The sequence below is a fragment of the Prionailurus bengalensis genome, chromosome X (assembly GCF_016509475.1).
Source record: "Prionailurus bengalensis isolate Pbe53 chromosome X, Fcat_Pben_1.1_paternal_pri, whole genome shotgun sequence".
NCBI lineage: Eukaryota > Metazoa > Chordata > Mammalia > Carnivora > Felidae > Prionailurus > Prionailurus bengalensis.
In genome coordinates this window covers 67,106,727-67,113,121 of record NC_057361.1, presented here as the reverse complement: position 1 = coordinate 67,113,121, position 6,395 = coordinate 67,106,727, and the positions used below count along the sequence as shown (strand labels likewise).

General features: G+C 33.4%; 1 pseudogene; it reads right to left on the bottom strand.

Moving 5' to 3' along the window:
* Positions 1-4,552: 4,552 nt before the first annotated feature.
* Positions 4,553-4,646, bottom strand: LOC122478112 (annotated as a pseudogene).
* Between the last annotated feature and the right edge of the window lie 1,749 nt (positions 4,647-6,395).

The window sequence follows — 6,395 nt, the reverse complement described above, 5'->3', positions numbered from 1 at the left end:
AGGAAAGACCAGAAGTGATAAAGAAAAGAAAGGAACAGAGAAAATCTCCAGAACCAATGACAAAACAAGTAATAAAATGGCGCTAAATACATATTTATCAATAGTTACTCTGAATACAAATAGACTAAACACTCCAATAAAAAGATATAGGGTGTCAGAATGGATAAAAACGACAAGACCCATCTATATGCTACTGACAAGAGACTCATTTTAGACTTACAGACATGTGCAGATTGAAAGTAAGGGGATGGAGACACATTTATCATGCAAATGGACATCAAAAGAAACCAAGAATAGCAATATTTGTATCAGACAAAATAGACTTTAAAACAAAGACTAACAAGAGATGAAGGACACTATATAATAACAAAGGGGACTATCCAACAAGACCTAACAATTGTAAATATTTATGTCCCCAAATGAGAGCATCCAAATATATAAAACAATTAATAACAATCATAAAATAGCTCATTGATACAAATACAATAATAGTAGGGGATTTTAATAGCTCACTTACATCAATGGACAGATTATCTAAACAGAAAATCTACAAGAAAATAATGGTTTTGAAAGACACATTGGATCAGAAGGACTTAACAGGTATATTCAGAACATTTCACTCTAAAGCAGCAGAATATACATTCTTTTAAAGTGCACAAGAGACATTCTAAGAATAGATCACACACTAGGTCAAAAATAAGGCCTCAACAAGTACAAAAAATTTAGAACACACCATGCATATTTTCTGACCACAATGCTATGGAACTTGAAGTCAACCCCAAGAAAAAAAATGTGGAATGACCACAAATAATACATGGGATTAAATGATATTTTAATAAAGAATGAATGAGTCAACTAGGAAATCAAAAAAGAAATAAAAATACATGGAAAGAAATGAAAAATGAAAGCACAACAGTGCAAAATTTTTGGGATGCAGCAAAAACAATCATAAGAAGTAAGTATATAGAAATACAGGCCTACCTCAAGAAGAAAGAAATATCTCAAATATGCAAGTGAATTTTACACCTAAAAGAACTAGCAAAAGAACAACAAACAAAGCCTAAAGCCATTCGGATAAGGGAAAAAAATAAAGATTATAAAAGGAATAAATGATAGAAACTAAGAGAACAATAGAATAGATCAATGAAAACAGGAGCTGTTTCTTTATTTTAAATTAACAAAATTTATAAACTTCTAGGAACACTTATCAAAAAAAAGAGAGATAGGACCCAAATAAATAAAATCAGAAATGACAATAGAGAAATAACAACCAACACCACAGAAATATGAGCAATTATGAGAATAGTATAAAAAACTATATGCCAAAAATTGGACAACCTGGAAGAAATGCACAAATTCCTAGAAACATATAAATAACCAAAACTGAAACAAGAAGAAATAGAAAACTTTAACAGACCAATAACCAGCAAATAAATTGAATTATAATCAATAATCTCCCAGCAAACAAAAGTCTAGGGCCTGATGAGTTCATAGGCAAATTATATGCAACATTTAAAGACAAGTTAATACTTATGTTTCTCAAACTATTCCAAGAAATATAAAAAGAAGGAAAACACCAAAATTCATTCCATGAGGTCAGCATTCCCCTGAAACCAAAACCAAAGATTCCACTGAAAAAGAGAACTACAGGCCAATATCCCTGATGAACGTGGATGCAGAAAGTCTCAATAAATTACTAACAAACCAAATAAAGCAGTACATTAAAAGAACCACTCTCCACAATCAAGTGTGATTTATTACTGGGTTGTAAGGCAAGTTGAATATCCTCAAATAAATCTATGTAATACACCACATTAATGAAAGAAAGGATAAGAACCATACGATCCTCTCAATAGATGCAGAAAAAGCATTGGACAAAATACAGTATCCATTCTTGATGAAAGCCCTCAACAAAACAGGGATAGAGGGAACATACTTCAACATGATAAAGGCTGTCTATGAAAATCCACAGATAATATAATCCCCAATGGAGAAAAATTGAGAGTTTTTCCTCCAAGCCAGGAACAAGACAGGGATTTTGCTCTCACAACTCTAGCCATAGCAATCACAAAACAAAAAGAAATAAATGCATCCAAATATGCATGGAAGAAGTCAAGCTTTAACTATTTGGAGATGACATAATACTCTATATAGACAACCCTGAAAACTACTCCCCCCCCCCCGCCAGTTGCTAGAATTGATACACAAATTCAGCAAAGTCGCAGGATACAAAATCAAGGTACAGAAATCGTTGCGTTTCTATACAATAATGATGAAAAAGCAGAAAGAGAAATCAAGGAACCAATCTTATTTACCACTGCATCAAAAACCATAATATATTTAGAGATAAATTTAACTAAAGAAGTGAAAGATCTGTACTCTGAGAACTATAAAACACTAATGAAAGAAATTGAAGAGGACACAAAGAAATGGAAAAGGATTCCACATTCATGGATTAGAAGAACAAATATTGTCAAAATGTTTATACTCCCCAAAGAAATCTACACCTTTAATGCAATCTTTATCAAAATAACACCAGCATTTTTCACAGAGCCAGAATAAATAATCCTAAAATTTGTATGGAAACACAAAACACACCGAATTGCCAAAGGAACCTTGAAAAAGAAAAGGAAACCTGGAGGCTTCACAATTCTGGACTTCAAGTTATATTACAATGATGTGGTCATCAGTATGGTACTGGAACAAATACACACATAGATCCATAGAACAGAATGGAAAAGCCAGACATGAATATACAACTACATGGTCAATTAATCTTTGGCAAAGCAGGAAGGAATATCCAATGGGAAAAAAGCCCATTGAAACAAATGGTGTTGAGAAAACTGGAAAACATGCAATAGAAAGAAAGCAGACCACTTTCTTACACCATACACAAAAGTAAATTAAAAATGGATTAAATACCTAAATGTAAGAAAGGAAACCATCAAAATCCTAGAGAATACAGGAAGTAATCTCTTTGATATCCTCTCTAGTGACTGCTTACTAGATATGTCTCCAAGGCAAGGAAAACAAAAACAAAACAACAACAACAAAAAAAAAACAAGTGGGACTTCATCAAAATAAAAACTTCTGCACAGTGAAGGAAACAATCAACAAAACTTAAGTCAACATATGGAAAAGGAAAAGGTATTTGCAAATGACATATATATTAAAGGGTTAGTATCCAAAATAGGGCTTATAAATCTGAACACCCAAAAACCAAATAATCCAGATTAAAAATGGTGAGAAGACATGGACAGTTTTCCAAAGAATACATCCAAATGGCTAACAGACACATGAAAAGGTGCTCAACATCACTCATCATCAGGTGAATACAAATCAAAACCATAAGATACCACTTCACACCTGTCAGAATGGCTAAAATTAACAACACAGTATACAACAGGTGTTGGCAAAGATGTGGAGGAAGGGGAACCTCCTTGCACTGTTGGGAATGTCAGCTGGTGTATCCACTCCAGTATGGAGTTTCCTCAAAAAGTTAAAAATAGAATTACCCCACAATCTAGCAATTGTACTACTAAGTATTTACCCATTGAATACAGAAGTACTAATTTGAAGGGATACATGCACCCTGATGTTTATAGAAGCATTATCAACAATAACTTAATGATGGAAAGAGCCCAAATATCCATAGACTGATATATGTATAAAGCAGAAGTGGTATATGTATACAATGGAATACTACTCAACCATAAAAAGAATGAAATACTGTCATTTGCAATGATGTGGATGGAGCTAGAGAGTATGGTGCTAAGCAAAATACATCAATCTGAGAAAGAAAATATCACCTGATTTCACTCATGTGTGGAATTTAAGAAATAAATCAATCATAGGGGGAAAAAGAGAGAGGCAAATCAGGAAACAGAGTCTTAACTATGGAGAACAAATTGGTTACCAAAGGAGACGTCGGTCAGGAGATGTGTTAAATTCATGATGAGGAGTAAGGAGTGCAATTGTTGTGATGAGCACAAGTTGTTGTATGTAAGTATTGAATCACTAATTTGTACACCTGAAACTCCTATTACGTTGTATGTCAACTAAATGGAATTTAAATAAAAACTAAAGAAAAACTTTACAAAACTTTCCCATTATGTATCCCTCAGCATGTAATTGTTATATTTCTTTCATCTTTTGTCTCTCTTATTCTAAGGCATATTCCTTTATGTGTTGAAAAGTATTATTTCAATTGATATGCTGATTTTGTAGCAAATTTTAATTGTATCTAGACTATTCTATATGTGACAATTCTAAGTTTTAGTGTAATTATATTTTTTAAGAGAACTGTGGAATGCTTCAGAAATGTCCATGATGGGGCGCCTGGGTGGCGCAGTCGGTTGAGCGTCCGACTTCAGCCAGGTCACAATCTCGCGGTCCCTGAGTTCGAGCCCCGCGTCGGGCTCTGTGCTGATGGCTCAGAGCCTGGAGCCTGCTTCCGATTCTGTGTCTCCCTCTCTCTCTCTGCCCCTCTCCCGTTCATGCTCTATCTCTCTCTGTCCCAAAAATAAATAAACGTTGAAAAAAAAATTAAAAAAAAAAAAAAAGAAATGTCCATGCTATCTGCCCAGAGGCCATGCTTATCTACTCTATATAATTCCAATTTTAGTATATGTGCAGCTAAAATGAGCATATAATTATCTTAATTTTATAGCTATTATTTTCCTGGAAATTTTGTCCATATTTTTAATTTACAACAATACAAATATAGATTACAATATGTATGCTTGTGCATAATTTTCAATAGGACATTTAAAAAATATATTATGTGTATTTGTTTTAGATCATTGCCTTGATGTCTTGGGCCTATTCATGTAACTGTGAGAAATAGAACTTTGCTATTCTGAGTGCTGAACTCTTGGAGACCTTGGGCTAGTAATTTACCTTCCATGTTTTTTTTTTAATCTAAAAAATTGAAACAATAGCAGTTTATTGTATTTAATATTGAAAAGAATTAAAAAGCAATCCAGTTTTACTCTAATTAACAAAAACACTATAGACCCTTGGTGATAAAACTAGAGAGAAAAATTTGAGAATTTAATCAATCAGAAGAGGTCCAGATTAATTTTTATAGGTGTTTTACTTTGATTAGCCCACCACTTCTTTTTCTGAACAATGATTTCATGGCTAAAATTGTAAGAGTTTTTATAAGTCCTAGTTTCTTTGCTTTAAAAATATAACTAGCTTGAGTCTTTCACTAAGAACTTAGTGTTGAATAACTTTCTTTTATGTTTCTGGTTTGTTTAATTGTATGATTTATATTGCATTATGAATAGTTTCCCAGAGGAAAAAAAAACAATGTTTAATGAGTCTTCATTCATGCTTAACACTTTTGGGTTTACAAAGACATCCTCACCAAGATGTTAAACAGCTTCACAATCTTGGATACTGATTAATTTTTGAAATACTCTGGGAAATTTCTTCTCATGTTTTTTTACCCCTTCATCTCCTCTAAACCTCCCTTGCCCCATATTGGCTAATTTCTAAGATTCAAGAATACAAATGTTCCTAGAAAAAGGAATTAACTTAAACTCACAGTGTTATATCAATAGACATTCTTGAACTGTGGCCTAATTAATTGCAAGTGTCATCATATTAATTGGACAGGAAAATAATCTGGGATTTGATCTTATTAGGCAGCTATTATTATTATCTAGATATTATTATTAGGCAGAGATAGATACTTGAGATCAAACTTAAACATTGGAAGGAAGCCCTATTTGGCAGACAGGCACCATATTTGATTGTCAAGGCAACTTGTGGTTATTTACACAAATAGTTAACCGGAGAGAGTCTATGGTGGAGGAACATCATGTTCTCCAAAGTAGGTCAGAGTACATGTCCATTGAATCAAGAAGCAGATATCATTCAGAACACAGTCAAGCAGACTTACTTTAGTATCAGGAAATGGGTCACCTCATAACAAGGCAGACCTTGATTTGGGAAGATTACTAAGATTTCCTAGACTCAAGAACAGGGAACAAGATAAGTATTCAGTTATCAAATCTAGGGAAAAGTGGTAATGAGTCTTGAAAATAATGCAGAAGCCCAATGGAAGATATGATACAGGGAACACAAACTCAAACATCTACAGTGACTAGACATAAAACACAAGTGTGTAAATCAGGCCAAGTTTATGATCCTAAATGATGAATGGATAAAGAAGATGTGGTGTGTGTGTGTGTGTGTGTGTGTGTGTGTGTATACAGTCATCAATGAAGAAAAATGAAATCTTGCTGTTTGCAACCACATGGATGAAACTAGAGGGTATCATGCTAAGTGAAATAAGTCAGAGAAAGGCAGATATACAATTTCACCCATATGTGGAATTTGAGAAACACAACAGATGAATATAGGGGAAGGGAAGGAAAAATAAGATA